The 17331-nt window shown below is 37.9% G+C and overlaps 1 pseudogene; it reads right to left on the reverse strand.

The window, feature by feature from the left end:
- Positions 1-2573: 2573 nt before the first annotated feature.
- Positions 2574-2694, reverse strand: LOC140744598 (uncharacterized; annotated as a pseudogene).
- Positions 2695-17331: the final 14637 nt, after the last annotated feature.

Here is a 17331-nt window from a genome sequence, read left to right on the forward strand (position 1 = left end):
CTAACCATATTTCTCTCAATGAACATTATTATTATAACATCATAATTATACGGATCGAATAAATATTACAGCCGCTAACAGCCACCATGTTATCATACAAAATAGTTTGAGTAGTTTCCAAAACTATTTGTACATCAACTCTTGTAATAATAATGAAACATCATATTAATATAACATTTCGGAGTATAAGGTAAATGTCAGAGCTTGGTATTCATAACACAGAGTTCATAAAACATAGAAGTGGTATTTCGAATTTACTTCCTTATCAAGTTGCACTTTTGCACAAAACGTGACACCTTTTCTTCTAAATATATATAACTCAAAGGTGACTGACTGACATAGTGATCTATCAACGCACAGCCCAAACCACTAGACGGATCGGGCTGAAATTTGGCATGCAGATAGATGTTATGACGTAGGCATTCGCTAAGAAAGGATTTTGATCAATCCTACCCCCAAGGGAATAAAATATGGGATGAAAGTTTGTGTAAATATTCTTAGTTAATAATATTACTTCGTAACGCGAGCGATGCGGCGGGCAAAAGCTCGTTATAATATAAATGAAGCTGATGAACATGAGGCCCATCTAATGGTAAGTGGCTTCTACCACTCTTTTAAACGTTATAATTTTTTAAACCTATTGTAATAATAAATTATAATACTTAATACGTGACTTATTAAGAATTAATGTGGAATGACTTGATGTCCACATTCCACAGTCCATACAATACATCAGCGAGAGTGCCGTCTAATGAGTCTAATAACAAATGAATATACTTATTTATATTATTTAAAGGTAATATGTACAACTCTGCGTGGTTCCATTGTGGAGGTATTGTGAATGCTTTCTATGTGAATTTGATAGGAGTTGTGATGTCTCTGGCTGACAGACTCTAGGTTTAAGGCATTTCAATAGTTCTCATGGGTACAATTGGTTCAAGTTGTTGGTGTCATAGGGTGTTGGTTCCCGTAGATGTTGTAATGGGAAAATATTTAACTCATGTTATGGGGTGGCAATAGTCTTAAATATGGAATTATATTGCTTAGGTGTGCTGGCTTGGGGTTGCGGGCGGCAAGAGTGGGAGCTAAAACCGTCCAACAAGCGACCCCGGGAAGGACAGCGGTTTTTGTGGTCGCATATCGCTGTAATCACCAGGGAATGTGAGAGAAGCGTAAATTGCTCCCCCCAGGGCAAAGCCCGATAGAAGGGCATCGCGTTAGGAGGACTCCGGTTGTGCTCCGTTGGAGATCCCGGACTTCTCCACCAACCTCCGAGTACTGCCACCGGGGGGGTTTTAATGCGGTAAAAGTCCCATATAATCCAACGTCACTCCCATGGCGTCGGATACCTTTTGAAGGATTCCCCCTCGTCAACAAAAAAAAAATTGTGCTGGCTTGTTAACTAAAATGTGGGAGACATGTCTATTGACTATGTATTCTATGACATGACAGACACGCGAATACCACAATATATTCGCAGATGCCGCATGTATATACATAATTATAACATACTAGCATCCAACCACGTATTCTTTACCGTTCCTTACACGCCAAACATACCAACAACAAACAAAGCATAGAAGGAAGCCAAATATTTCATAAGGGAGTGTATGCGATTATAAGAACAATATAGCACTAAATTTTCGGGAAGACTCATGTAATTTTTCTTTATATGCATAAAATTTGAAAATGTAAGTAAGATATGGATTATGTAATCTATCATATTATTAAGATAAAATAAGTTAATCATTATGTACAACGTTATTACGCAGTATGCCTTCCACAGGGAACGGGTCTCCTTTTACAATGAGAAGGATCAGTCCAACCACATACTAACAACTAAGCACAGATTAGTAAAATTCACGAACATTTAAAAATCTCTCAGGAATAGAATGTTTCCTTACATTGTTTTCCGTCATCGTGACCACAGCATATGAGAAATTAAATTGAATGCGCACATAATTTTGAAAATTCCAAATTTGAAAGCTTAACATTTGAAATCCTGGTATAAGAGGCCGAAACTCTTTCAAAAAAGCAATATTTAGGGGTGGTAACCCCTAAATATTTAGGGGTGGTAACCCCTAAATATTGCATACTATAAATCAAATGATTATTTGACTGACAAAACGGTGTGGTCTGAAATAGTTCCAGCTCCACATGTACCATTACGTTAAGTTTTACATTGTAAAAAACATTTTTTTTTAAAGATGTGTGTTATGGAGTTTCTTTCGCCGCTTCTTCTCCATTACGAAACACCTTGTGAAGTGGTGGTGGTTGTATTGACATTCAAAAAGTGCTCTGTAAAGAACCTATTTTGAATTAAAAAAAAATATTTGATTTGATTTGAATAAATAATTACGGCTGTGTTTTTTTTTTCATCTTAACGTATTACTGTTATAAATATCATAATATCCGAAGCAAATCAAGTAAAATTAACTTAACATTGAAATTAAGTTGCACAAGATGTTTTGTTGGACCTAGTAGCTAGTTTAGGAGACAAAGATTATATCCACAAGATAAAATTAAAATATGCAATAAAAATAAATGAACCAAATATGTCAAAAATAACAAAAGGCCAACGCGACACGCGGTGTTCCCAGGCGGTCACCCATCCAAGTACTGACCGCGCCCGATGTTGCTTAACTTCGGTGATCGGACGAGAACCGGTGTATTCAACGTGTTATGGACGTTGGCGAGAGAGATGGTGACATTTCTGAATCATTGAAAACTATATGCATTAACATATTTTTGTTTAAAGTTACTTATTTTATAGCTTTCATTCTTCTATAATTAATAACCATCTTAGCCATTATTAGAGCAACTTTATTTTTTTTAGATTTTATTCATAGACCGGTACACTAGTCTAAATAGTACTTACATTTGCTACATCGGCCATATTAATTTATTAACTCCACTAGTTTTTACCCGCGGCTTCGGCCGCGTTTAAAAGAAAATAATATAACATACTAACATACATAAAACTGAAAATTAGTACCTTAAACTCTGCTAAAGATCATCACTTGATCAAATGCATAGTTTACGATTCAATCCTTACTAATATCGATTAAAATAATCAATATTTTGGGTCCAAAAGATCGAAACTCCGATTAATCGATCTTAGATCGCCATCCCCAGTTCCCGTGGAATTTCCGGGATAAAAACTATTCTATGTCCTTTCTCGGGTCTCAGACTATCTTTGTACAAACTTTCATTAAAATCGGTTCAGTGGTTTGAGCGTGAAGAAGAGACAACCAGACAGACAGACAGACAGAGTTACTTTCGGATTTATAATATTAGTAAGGATGATATACCAATATAATTGAGATATTGGCATGTGGCGTACACAGTACGATCGGTATGTCCCGGCGGTGCTCTGTTATCAGGTTAAATTACAGATTCTCGAGATGATTGGCGGCCTGGACAGCTCATTATTGACAAACGTGTGGTTAACCCATTATAATAATGTAATGTAGTTACGGTTACACCTGAGCTAAACCGTATTGGAGTTGGAATGTGGTTACTGAGGTTAAGAAACGATTTGTTTAAGCCGTTTCACCTTGTGAAGTGGAGCTTTGAATCCTTTGTGGTTCGACTCCGGTGGCACCACCGGCACACTTACATATTTGTGCCTGATAACAACTTTGTTTGGCTGCTTTGTTCTGTTTTGAAGGGTGTGGTAAGGGAGACATACTTTTCCGAGGCTTACCAGTTTAGTCCTCAGGGGTAGAGGCGCATTTCTAGCTGAACACAGGTACGATTTTAATCTTATTTGGGGTTATTAGAGATGCGCATTAGCAGCAGTAGGCTCTGTATGTTGCCATTATGTGCACTCTTATATGATAAAAAAAAAACTTATCTAATATGTTTACAGATATTCGAGAGCTACGTTAACCATTTATCACAACTTTAAGGTGGTTGAATTTAGTCTTCATCTATACCACCACCGCCTATTTCTTCGTTTTAATACCAGTATGTCCCGTGCCCAGTAATGAGATAACAATGGACCGATTTCGAAACTAATCAATCACCTACTGTTTTGTTTTAGTTTGAATCCAATGTCCTTAGCTTTAAAACAGATTTACTTTTACGAGGTGTTTAATCTCAGTCCTCATCGATATATGAACTTCTCATATTTTGAGGAGACCATCATGGTTTCCGGGAGTGGTATCGCATTTGGCTTGATTTGGCATGATTGGCTTCACTTAGAATCTGTTCTACGAGTAAATAAATGGTTTTGACACAGATGTCCATAGGCCGCAGTAACCACCATCAGGAGGTCTGCAAACTCGTTCGCTACTCCATTCTTATACTTTTTTGTAAGCAATAAACGACATATTTAACATTTGAAACTGATAAGAAACTATTTGATAGAAATACTGTCAGTGAGAAGATTCTATCACAAACAAAGACCAATAAATTGCTCACTGTCTGTGTCAGTCGTATTTCTTAACGTCTTGTCATCAATAAAAGTTAGTTTAGTACCAGTCTGCCCTTTCAATAGATACTAACTTAATGCCATCAAGATTTTTCAAGCGGCAATATTTTTCACTTTTTATCTTATTTATGCGAGATGTACCTAATACTAATCTAATTTTAGATACACAATGTTCGTATCTTAAATCATGTACGACCCGCGTGGCGAAGCGATCACCAAACCGGTCTGACGCTCAATTGGTCCCGGGTTCGATCCCCGGCCAGACAGTTATCTAAATGATGAATTTTCATTTCTGTTTCTAGGTCTAGGTGTTTGTTTATTTGTTTATTCTCACAGGGAATCTTAGTATAGGGCTGATAGTTTCGAAAGCCTCCTTCAAAGCGTCCTCCGTGCCTTAAATCTTGGCTAGGCTATTTAATAATTGTATTTGAACAATTATTAAATAATTAATAAATAAAGTTTTAGTGCTTTCCAAAATCAAATCGTACATACAAAACATTTTAGAACGATACATATTTTGTGTGAAAATAAGTGTCCAAGGGTCCAAAGGGGAGCAAACGCAATGAAACAACTTTTCCAAATGAGCACTGATATTTATTTCTTTGGGGTATATATATGCCCAGTAAAAAATCTCGTCACCGTGTTCTAATTTTGGTACAGAGACATCTATTTGTGACATAAAGTAATTTATATGTTAAATAAAGAACGTCAATCAAAGAACGTCAAACATTCCGCCCACCATGGACAAAATGTCCATAATCTTAAAGTTAATTAACTACATCATGTCTCCAAATTACCGCCCACCATGAAAAACGTTGACAATTGGGCACTTCGAAATAAGCGGACTGTATACAATTCATTAACTTAAATTAAATTAAAACATTCAATTGAAATAAAAAATAATAGCCTTAAAATTACATTGTAGAATAATCTAATAAGAAAATATGCTTTTTTAACATGCTATGGGTAATACAATTAGTTTTGAAATAGGTCCTTTTATTATAGACCCTTTACAACGTAAAGACACGACTCTCGTAATGTGGTCTGAACCGCAATGTTTTTCGACAATAAGCCCGTGAAGCCATCTTGCAGGAGGCAAGTCATCTTCAATGACTAACACTACATTACCCACGTTTGGTTCAGGCGAATCGCGTGGCCATTTATGCCTTTGATGAAATTGAACCAGATATTCACGAGACCATCTGCACCACAAGTCCTGGACCATACGTTGAGTCAAATGCCACCTTTTTAAGTTGCTTAAGTTTTCAAAATTAGCATCAGGAACTAGTAACAAATGTTCCCTAACCAAAAAATGTCCAGGGGTTAAGGGACATGGATCCTTTGCAGAACAGCTGATAGCAGAGAGCAAATAAGGACACAATGAAGTGATCTTTCCTTTCTTCTTGACCTTTCCTATTGTCTTCAAATTATTTATCACATCTCCAAAATAATCAAATTGACATTTTCTAATGCACGTTAATAATGCTTCATTTATTTCATCAAAAGTTAAATTCAAAGTAAATTTTGGTTTATTCTTTAACTTCAAAAATCTTCTACAATAAGCAGTTACTCGGGTTAATCTCTGTAAAGTCGAAAATCTCGATATAAAATCAACTTTTTCCCCTTGCTCTTTCACTAAATTAACTACAACATTTGATTTTCTTTCTTCTAAATTAGTATCAAGTAATGAACTCTTCTTATATTCAATCACTTCATTTTTAAGCCAACTAGGTCCGGACACCCATAGATCAATTTTGTCTAAATCACACGGATTCACTCCACGTGACGCGCAGACTGCTGGGTTTTCCTTTGACTGGACATGAAACCATTGATTATTATTCATAACTCTAAGAATCTCTGACACTCGATTGCCTATGAACGTTTTCCAACGACTGGGGTGGCTACTCAACCAAGCAAGTACCACTGAAGAATCAGTCCAAGCCTGTATATTATCCCTCACAATTCCTAAAGTGTCTGAAACTTCTAGCAGAAGTTTTGAAAGCAGCACAGCGCCGCACAATTCCAAACGTGGTATAGAAACCTGTTTGATGGGAGCCACTTTAGTTTTCGAGGCTACTAGACTGACGTGAACATAGCCATTCGAATCAATAGATCGCGTGTAGACAACAGCTGAGTATGCATCTAAAGAAGCATCGCAGAACCCGTGCAATTCAAGAGACTTGTCCTGACGACTTGTATGAATCCATCTTGGCAGACGAAAGCTCTGAAGATTATGAAGGTTACTTCTGTAATCCAGCCAATCTCTTAATAGGCAATTAGGCAATTCTTCATCCCAATCAATGCCTGAGAGCCACAGTCGTTGGATGAACACCTTAGCTGTTATTATTACAGGTGCAATCCAACCAAGAGGATCGTAAAGGCGTGCGATATCAGAGATCACCCTTCGCTTGGTTACGGGTGTCTCCAGTGGAGGGAGATGGACAGCATACTGGAATTCGTCTGAACTTCTGTTCCATTTCAATCCTAAAATTTTCAAAGACGCATTTATTTCAAAATGAAGAGTTTCGTCACCTTTCGATTCGGAGGATTGTAATTTAGTCAGAAGATCGTTGCTATTGCTCGACCACTTCTGAAGCTGGAAACCTCCTCGACCGAGCATCTCATTCATTTGATGATAAATCTGTTCACCTTCCGCCACAGATTCACAACCTGAGAGAAAATCATCAACGTAGAAGTCCTTTAAAACTCGTTCTGACACTAAAGGGAAATCTTTTCCTTCATCATATGCTACCTGTTGAAGAGTGCGAACTGCAAGGTAAGGAGCTGAGGACGTACCAAATGTGACACGTAATAACCTCAAATGTAGCAATTCAGTATCTGGGCTTTCGCGCCATAAGATACGCTGATAATCCACATGTTCGTCGGACACTTTTATTTGACGATACATCTTCACGATGTCAGCAACTAAACATATTGGATGGCAACGCCAACGCATGATGGTATGACGTAAATCGGGTTGTAAGGTAGGGCCTACCATCAAATCATCATTCAACGAAACTCCATTGCATCCCGAACAAGAAGCGTCGAAGACGACCCTGACCTTAGTGGTACTCTTATCTTCGCGTACCACGGCGTGATGCGGTAGATATGCCGCAATCTTCTCAATTTCCGACTGGGGAACAATCTCAGCATGTCCCAGTTGAAGATACTCTTGAATGACAGACTTGTACTGCATTCCCAGTTCAGGATTTTTCATAAACTTCTTCTTCAGTATGTGGAAACGTTTTCGAGCTATCTCCTCTGATCTACCATATTGACTCTGAGGCTCTTCAGATTTGAAGGGCAGCTTGACAATGTATCTTCCGGTAGCATCACGTATAGTTGAGCTAGAGTAGAAGTCTTCGCATCTCTGCTCTTCTTCTGTCAGTATGACCTGATGTCGGGTTGAAGACTCGTCGGATTCTAGCTCCCAAAACTTTCGCAAAAGCTCGTCAACATTTGTACGTCCGACTACGCTGCAACATACTGGTACTGTCATCGTTTTGCTGACTTCGCCTGATAAAATCCACCCAAGCTTAGTTTTCTGCGCAATAGGTGTACCAGGCGGACCTTTAACTAAACCTTCCTGAAGAATCTCGCCCACTACACGCGTACTCAACAGTAAGTCAATCTTACCAGGAGTATTGAACGATGGATCAGCTAATTCTAAGGATGCAAACGATGATGGTAAAACCTGAATAATCTTCCTTTCAGGAAGAAGTGATGTGAGTCTTCTCAACACATAAGCACTGACGGGTAAAACAAATTTGGGATCTAGGCGTGATTGTATTTTAAAACTTACTATCCATCTAGAGGGCATTGTAGCACCTTCATCATCGCCTAGTCGGATAATGTCAGTGTGAGCTGATGTTTTCTTTAGGCCGAGCAACTGAACCGCGGACTCTGTAATAAAAGAGACCTGAGAGCCCTGATCCATCAGGGCCCTTAAGACAATAGGTGATCCAGTCTTTGACTCGACGTCGACCAAGGCTGTGGCTAACAGTCCATGGTTGTGAACATCTGCGTAACAACATACACCAGCGGTGGGCTCATTTTGGTTGGACGATGCGGCTACTGGTGCAACAGAATTATTTGTATTAATTGTTGCAGCAGTGGTGATAGATTTAGGGTGGAGTAGTGTGTGATGCCTTTTCTTGCATAAATGGCATCTAGTGGCTTGGCGGCAAGAATAAACATTGTGAGTTTTAGACAAGCAATTAAAACATATTTTATTAACACGAGCGAACTCACGACGAGAGTCAGTGTCCTTTTTTGCAAAGTCCTTGCAATGGCATAACTTATGATCGCCGGAACATAACATACATATTTGAGAAGCTACATGGAAAGACTTTGTATTATATCGGTTAACATTAGGCTTTTCCGATTTGCTATCTAAGTACTCTAACGATCTAAACCTAGATTCTAAAAAGTCTTTGAATTCATCAAATGTAGCTAGTTCGTCGCCTGCGCTAATCTGTGACTCCCATAGCTTACGAGATTCAAAATCTAGTTTGGCACTTATAATAAAAACAATAATAGTATCCCAAGAGTTAAGATTAATATCAAGTGTGCGCAAGCCATGAAGACAATCCACAGTAGTATCTAACAGATTTTTAATTGCTAATGAAGATTCTTTGGAAATTGTCGGTTGATTAAAAAGACGTTTTAACATACAATTAGACAAAAACCGTTTATTATTATAACGCTTTGTTAAAATTGACCAACATTCTTTATAATTCGAAGCAGTTACTGGAGTGTGGCGTAGCAGTTGTTCTGCTTCCCCTGATAAATGGCTCTTTAAATAATGTAACTTCTGAACGTCATCTAATGCATCATTTTTATCAATAAGTGAGAGAAACAAATCACGGAACGTCGTCCATTCTGTGTATTGTCCTGAAAATGTTGGCAAAGAAATTTTTGGTAGCTTTACATTACTATTATTTGCTTTAACCTGTTTACCTTCACTACTTACAGACGTGCTACCACGCATGCACTCCTTTAACTCAGTCTTATACATAAAATAAAATTCCTCTGCTTGGTCATACATTTCCTTCGTAAAATATGAATTATTTAAATCGTCATCAGTAGATACTTCTATAATATTTTTATGGATTTTAATGAAATCTTTCCAGCGGTCTTCAAGTGATTCTAATCGCGTTTCTAGATAGACTTGAGTAAGCCTATCCTTTGGTGATTTTTTAAAATTAATTCTTGCCTTCTCAATTAACTTTTTGTTCTCAAACTGGACCTTCAGGAAAGACTCCATAATTGTATAATTATTTTAAATTTAAATATTGTATTTTCGTTGAACCAAAAAAATTACAAGTGTTTTTGACTTAAACTAAAATCAGCACAGCACAAACATATTAAGGAAAGAAAATTGCAAGTTTTACAAGTGTTTTTTAAAATTAATTTAAAGAAATAGAAAATTGGACATGGATTCCACGTCTGAACAATTTTAATGAAAATATTCTAAGTCCAATTTCTACCTAAAAATTACAAGTCTTTAGTAAGGACACACACAATAAAATGACTCTACTGACCGAAAAGATAAAGTTGAAATTTGTTTGAGCACAGCACAAATTATTCAAAGTCAACTCACGCTGTTGCCAAGTAACCACCTTTGTTGTTTACTCCACTTGATATTCCATTTAAGGCTTCATCCGATTCCACATCTTATTGCGTCTGCTTCCTTGATAGACAGTAGACACCACCTCCAAGTGGCACCCTCTGCCAAAACAATCCGTCGACTCCTTGTGCGGAGCGACGCGCGGCAGCACCTTCGGCGGTCGCTGCTGGGGTGAGGCTGCAACTCGTGCAGCACTCAGGCACTTCAGTGACAATTGGCCACTGGTTTCTGTGCCTTAACAAAAATTGGACCCGGACATGGAAAACTAGTCTTAATATCCGACACGTAAGGACCAAAATAATGTCCAAGGGTCCAAAGGGGAGCAAACGCAATGAAACAACTTTTCCAAATGAGCACTGATATTTATTTCTTTGGGGTATATATATGCCCAGTAAAAAATCTCGTCACCGTGTTCTAATTTTGGTACAGAGACATCTATTTGTGACATAAAGTAATTTATATGTTAAATAAAGAACGTCAATCAAAGAACGTCAAACAATAAGTTTACTGTAAACTATTGAGTTGTTTGATTTTTACAACCAGACACGTCAACTAGTGTGTAAATGAAATTTATAGGCAACACGTCAACTAGTGTATAGAAGTAAAAGTTAATGTATAGGCAATAACGAGAAAAGCAAGGCAAAAAGACAACCGCTAGTACAGGCCAACGTGTCACTGGGTAGCGCATCCTGCTTACTGAATTACTACGTTCTTGTTTACATTGCAGTAATATTACTTATTCAATATTGCTTGCAAGTAAGAAACTGGTTACTAGATTCTAATAGCATTTATGTTTGACTAGCAACCCGCCCGCGCTTCGCACGGGTAGAACAGAATAAATGTCTATTTTTTTTTGCGTAGTGAACTATTAGTTTTTTGAAGGTGTATCGATCATTTGTGGTTCGACTCCGGTGGTACCACCGCCACAGCTGTTTCTGCCTATTAACAGTAGTGTTAAGCGTTGAAGGATGTGGTAAGACATACTTTTCCGAAACGTTCTAGCTTCCTGGGGGGTAGCGGCGCATCCGTGGTTGACCTCAGGTAGGAATATTTAATCCTATCTGGGTTTGATTACGGATGTCCATGGACCGCATTAGCCACTTACCTTCAGGTGGACTGCATGCTTGCAACTCCCGCGCTCGAAATTGCTTTACTTCGTAGACTTCAACTTCAGTTACGAATACGATTTACACAGTCAAGCAGCGGGCTTTGTTTTGTTTGATCAAGGCCTTTATTAGAATAGGATTTAGTACGGTGACTTTTTCATTTTTGAATTGTAAGGCAGAAATAATGGGAGACTGGAGGAGTAATCATGCCATTTCAAAACATTTATTTAAAGAGAGACAAAACATAATGCGCCATTTTGTTAACTTAGACATTTAATGTTACGTTACTGACACTATAGTTCTGATACAATCCGCTAGGGGCGCTGATTGAAAATTGTATGGGCAGATACGTAAACAAATACCAAAACAGACATATTTTTCAAAACGTAAAAACTCTTGGTAAGGGTCTTGTCAAATGCCTTGGTTATTTCTACTGCATTTTTTTTTCTTTTTCAGATAGTTATATCTAACGATAAAGCAGACGGGCTACCTGGTGGAAAGCAGTCACGGTCGCCTATGGACATTTGCAACACCAGAGGAGTCGCCATTGCATCGCCGGCTTTGAAGGAGAGCTCTTTGAACCCCACTTGATGATGACATAGCGCTCAAGGAATACCTCAGGAGGGAGCACATTCCACATTTTGCACGTACCACTAAATAAGTGGTAAGTATAAAAAAAAGTTCGTCCATGATTCTTGTCCTTACAAATTTTGTCACGTTATGGAAACTCTAGGAAAACTCGTTCGTCAATTCATCAAAAGGTATCTTTCTCGAGATGCGGATAGTTGCGAATGTAAAAGATTTGGGAGCTGTCCATCTAAAATTCATCGCACGTCGCCGGTCACGTGTATGCGGTACTTTGCAGGCGAAATGCAGATGTTGACGTGATGTAAAATAAATTTCGTCGAAGTCCATTGTTGTCCCACTGCTGGGCTTGGGTTTCTTGTCAGAGTGGGAAAAGTGTGGATTATAGTATTTTTTTATAACATAAGAGTAGTAGACAACCATGCAGTCCACCTGATGGTAAGTGGCTACTGTCGCCAATGGACATCTGTAATCAACACCAGATAGGATTAGATATTCCTACCTGAGGTCGGCCACAAGTGCGCCGCTACCTCTGAGGACTAAGCTGGAACGCCTCGAAAATGTATGTCTCCCTTACCACACCCTTCAAAACGAAACACAGCAGCGCCTAACACTGCTGTTATTAGGTAGAAATAGGTGTGGCGGTGGTCCCGCCGGAGTCGAACCACAAAGAGTTCTACCACCTTCAGAAAGTCTGTCTACCACACTGGTGAAGTATGAATTTGTTAAGTTTACACACCTTTGGGATTTTATAGGTGTAGTTTCTCCCTCGAGCTTTTCTTAATTAAAACAAGTAATATCTAATTTCTAATAAGCACATAATTTTGAAAAGTAGTATGTATGGGGTTCGAACCTTAGATTGAGAGCGCAAAATTCAAACTACAACTAAAATTTCAAGTCACTTGAACTAAAAAAATCCTATCCGAGTTTATTTCTATCTGGGGTTCATTGAAAATGTTCATTGGCGGTATTGATGACATGTTGACTTTTGCCGTTTGATTTGCTATCTTACAGGCGTTTAACATTTTTTACCCATTACAAAAGTGCACAACGCCGATAGAAGTTTTGACTTACATCTTTGAATCACTGTACATTTTTCATTAATACAGATAAAATAAATCTATCATAACTTTACTGAGACTTTCCCCGCCATATTTACCTCCAAAGGCTATGCAATATTGGCACGCGGCGCCTTTTACTTTATTCTCATAACCCAACTTCAAGAATTCATCTGTCGGCCTCCAGGATTGATATTACACGAACTCAACTCTGGGTATAAAATTCATAATAAATACCACAGATCTGAGAATATTTAGATATGCTCTATATTATTGTACACATGTATTTAGACGCACGGCTGTGCGTAGGTACCTCAAATTTAGTTTCAAATTTATTAGGGGACTAGAATAGGGCTACGGTATCCCCTGGCTGTCGTAAGAGGCGACTAAAAGAGTGGCTTCCAGGGTTGCGTGCGGCAAGAGTAAGAGCTCGAACCGTCCAGTAAGCTACCCCGGGAAGGATGGCGGTATGTGTGGTCGCATACCGTCGTAATCAACAGATGTTGTGGGAACGCTCCCCCAGGGCAGAGCCCGATCGGGGCATCGCGCTTGGAGGACTCCGGTTGTGTTCCGTCGGAGATCCCGGAGTTCTCCAACAAGCGTTGAAGACGACCACGTTAAAAATCTCACATAACCCGGCGTCGCTCTCACGTCGTCGGGTACCTTTTGAAGGTTTCCCCCTCGAATAAAAAGGTTTTACTATAACTATCATATTAATAGTAAAACCTATTACTATTTAAATTATTTTGTTCCTAGGGTTTTTAAATTAAATCTTTCACTCAGAAACTCTGGGATTCGAATCTCAGGCACGCATCTTTTTCTAAGCGTACATCTTCAGCAGCGAAGATCATTGCGAGAAATATTTTAAGTTAAGATTAAAACTAGGTACTTCGCAATAATCCGCTACAAATATGTATGATTTTTTAAACCATGCAGTAAGTACCACCCTCCCTTCCACAAAGGATGCGTGCAGATGCAAAATATTAAAAATATACATCATCATCATCATCATCATCAGCAACCCATTACTGTCCCACTGCTGGGCACGGGTCTCCTCTCATAATGAGAAGGATTAGGCCATAGTCCACCGCGCTGGCCAAGTGCGTATTGGTAGACTTCACATACCTTTGAGATTTTTTTTTTTTTTTTATATATAGATCTCTCAGGTATGCAGGTTTCCTCACGATGTTTTCCTTCACCGTTTAGCAAGTGATAATTAATTTCTAATACGCACATAACTTTGAAAAATCAGAGGTGCGTGCCTGGGATTTGAACCTCGGACCCCTCGATCGAGAGGCCGAGTTTCTTAACCACTAGGCTATCACTGCATAAAACTGCATAAAAATATACATTACCATACATACCACTGAAATAGGTGTAGCGGTGATGCCGCCGGAAAACTACAAAGGGTTCACCCTTTAAAGCATTTCTAGTAGTTGTCCACTCTGTCATAAAACCAGCTAATAAAGCCCAGATCCCGCAACAAACAGACGAACAGTTTCGAACTTTTTATAGCTAAGAATAAAAAGTGTAATCAACTCGAAGTAAAGCTGTCGATTTAGGGAATCCGCGTTTCCTAAGATTAATGTGGTTTTCCCAAGTATTTATGGGGAAAAGGAAAAATTGTTACCCATTTATATAAATAAAATTAATGTGTTTGTCTGTACTTAATTTACTCAAGAAAACTGCTGTTCTCTAAGCTGTGGTTATTTATACGCGATTATATAAATCTGTAGCAGTAAGGTAGGTAAGCAGTGATAGCCTAGTGGTTAAGAAACTCGGCCTAAGATTGAGGGGTCAGGGGTTCAAATCCCAGGCCTCTGATTTTTCAAATGTATGTGCGTCTTAGATATTAATTATCACTTGCTTAAACGGTGAAGGAAAACATCGTGAGGAAACCTGCATACCTGAGAAATATTAAAAAAAAAGGTTTCAGAGGTACGTGAAGTCTACGCACTTGGCCAGCGTGGTGGACTACGGCCTAATCCTTCTCATTCTGAGAGGAGACTCTTGCCCAGCAGTGGGGCAATATTGGGTTGATGATAATGATGATGATGATGTTATACCTAAATCTGTACTTTGAAGAGCTGCAATGGAGGATAAAAATAGTTGGAACCAAAACATAAAACCGGATGTTATCATTCGGCTGTGGATGGTAATATTTTTCGAGTGTATGAATGTCTGTCTCAATTTTTGATTCGATAGCCTAAACGTGTTGATGGATTTAAGCACATGGTGCCGTTGGATGGTAATTGTTTTTTTGTTTTCATAATAGTTTCTAATCTGTATATCGATACCTTAATTCGAAAATCAGCCAACTCCACTTTTTGTCAAAATGTTTTTTTTTTTATTTCTTTTGATAGTAAATGGCATTGAACGAAATCAAAATCAAATAAATAAAAAAAAAATTGACAAAATGTGGAGTTGGCTGATTTGCGAATTAAGGTATCGATGTAGAAGCTTATGGGAGAAATTAGAAAATCTATTTTCATATGATATCAACGCAAAGATAGACGACCTTATACTGAGCAAAACATTGCATACATATGTCCTTACAAAATATTTAGGATTTCCCCATAAAACGGTAAAAACAACGAACCGTAGACTACGCGCGGAACCGCGTACGTAACTTGTATTTATATGAAAAGGGAAAATATTGTTATTCAAAGTGATTTCGGTATGGTAAGTATTTACGATTGTTCTTGGAGATTGTTTCCGAAAGCTGTATATTTAATATAAAATTGGATTTCAGGGAGGTATTTCAATTAATTTATTGTTGAAAGTTAGGAAGTATTTGGACTCTTTTGATTTTGTCTTCGATTCGCGTTTATCTTTTTAGAAAGATCCAAAGAATATCCGTATTTGTTTGTACTAACTACAACTTCATTAAATAATATATCGTGGTTCTACTCTGGAACTACCCTCTCATATAATCCTGCTTTATAACAGTATCAAACCCTCTATTTTGGTTTGGTAGCTCGTTAATAATCCAGTCTGATGTTTTGTCTACAAAAGTTTTAACTTTAATAATTTCTGCGCTGTATAAATTGACAAATTTACATCTTTGTAGGGCAAAAATTAGATGCATGGATTATTATTTAGTTATTTATTATGATTATTATGATATTAGGTCTTCACGAGTATCAACAATCATATTTATGTGGTTAACAGGTAAGATATGAACCCTTCTAACGGCTCTTTGATTACAGTTAATGTATATTTTCATTATGATTTTCGTCTTATCTATTTTCTACTAGCTTTTGCCCGCGGCTTCGGCCGCGTTTAAAAGAAAATAATATAACATACTAACATACATAAAACTGAAAATTCTTACCTTAAACTTTGCTAAAGATCATCACTTGATCAAATGCATAGTTTACTATTCAATCCTTACTAATATCGATTAAAATAATCGATGTTTTGGGTCCAAAAGATTGTTTCTCCGAGTAATCGATCTTAGATCGCCATCCCTAGTTCCCGTAGGATTTCCAGGATAAAAACTATCCTATGTCCTTTCTCGGGTCTCAGACTATCTTTGTACAAAATTTCATTAAAATCGGTTCAGTGGTTTGGGCGTGAAGAAGAGACAACCAGACAGACAGACAGACAGAGTTACTTTCGGATTTATAATATTAGTAATAATATTAGTAATATAGTAATCTATATCATAATTCAACTACGTTTTTTTTTAATAAAATTTGACTTAGCAAGTTCGCGAAACCTCTTAAGATAGAAATGGTTTCCTCCATATTACATCAAAAAATATGTACAAGACTACATAATTGAATTTTGAAGTCGGTTATTAACATTTCCAATCTAACGTTCGTCAGTTACGGGCGAATCACGCAAAGCTGTTAATTTTATCGGCATTTGTTACTACGGATTCCATAACTCGCCGTTAGAATAATGTAATTCGATTCAGTACCGAATGAAATTTGTGTAACGGGAAGATTCGGTGATTGCACTGAGATTACTTGCATTCTTAGATTAGTCAGGGATTATGGTCGTTTTTGTAGGTTTCATATGGAATCATTGGAATTTGTTGTGGAAAATATAAAATACTGCTTTATTTTCGAGATTTCGTCTGCACTTTGAGTGATGAGAAACATCAAAATTTGATGAATACGATAGTGCATAACATCAGTGTTAAGCGATGATGTGTTCTAGTTTGAAGAGAGTGGTGTTCCAACTTAGTCCGCAAGGATAGAGATGCATCTGAGGCCGTCCTAAGGACTGTGTACTCAAATTTTATCCAGGGTTGATTTTATAGATGTCTACGAGTTGTAGTGGTCACGTACCATCAGCTGGGCTGCATGCTCGTTATCTACTCTTATGTATATTGCAAAAAAATAAAAAAGAAATGATAACATGTTGACGAACCCCCGAGGAAAATATCTAAAAATCGTTCGCTCAGCCATTTCCCGAGTTCAACACCCGAGCTAGATATTTCCAGTGAAAACACCCAACCCTTTACTAAGGGTGAGTGATGCGGTGCCATTTTTCAAGTTAATAAATGTA

The sequence above is a fragment of the Epargyreus clarus genome, unplaced genomic scaffold, assembly GCF_041222505.1.
Source record: "Epargyreus clarus isolate Ecla_fem2 unplaced genomic scaffold, WU_Ecla_fem_2.2 ptg000008l, whole genome shotgun sequence".
In the NCBI taxonomy this organism is placed as follows: Eukaryota; Metazoa; Arthropoda; class Insecta; order Lepidoptera; family Hesperiidae; genus Epargyreus; species Epargyreus clarus.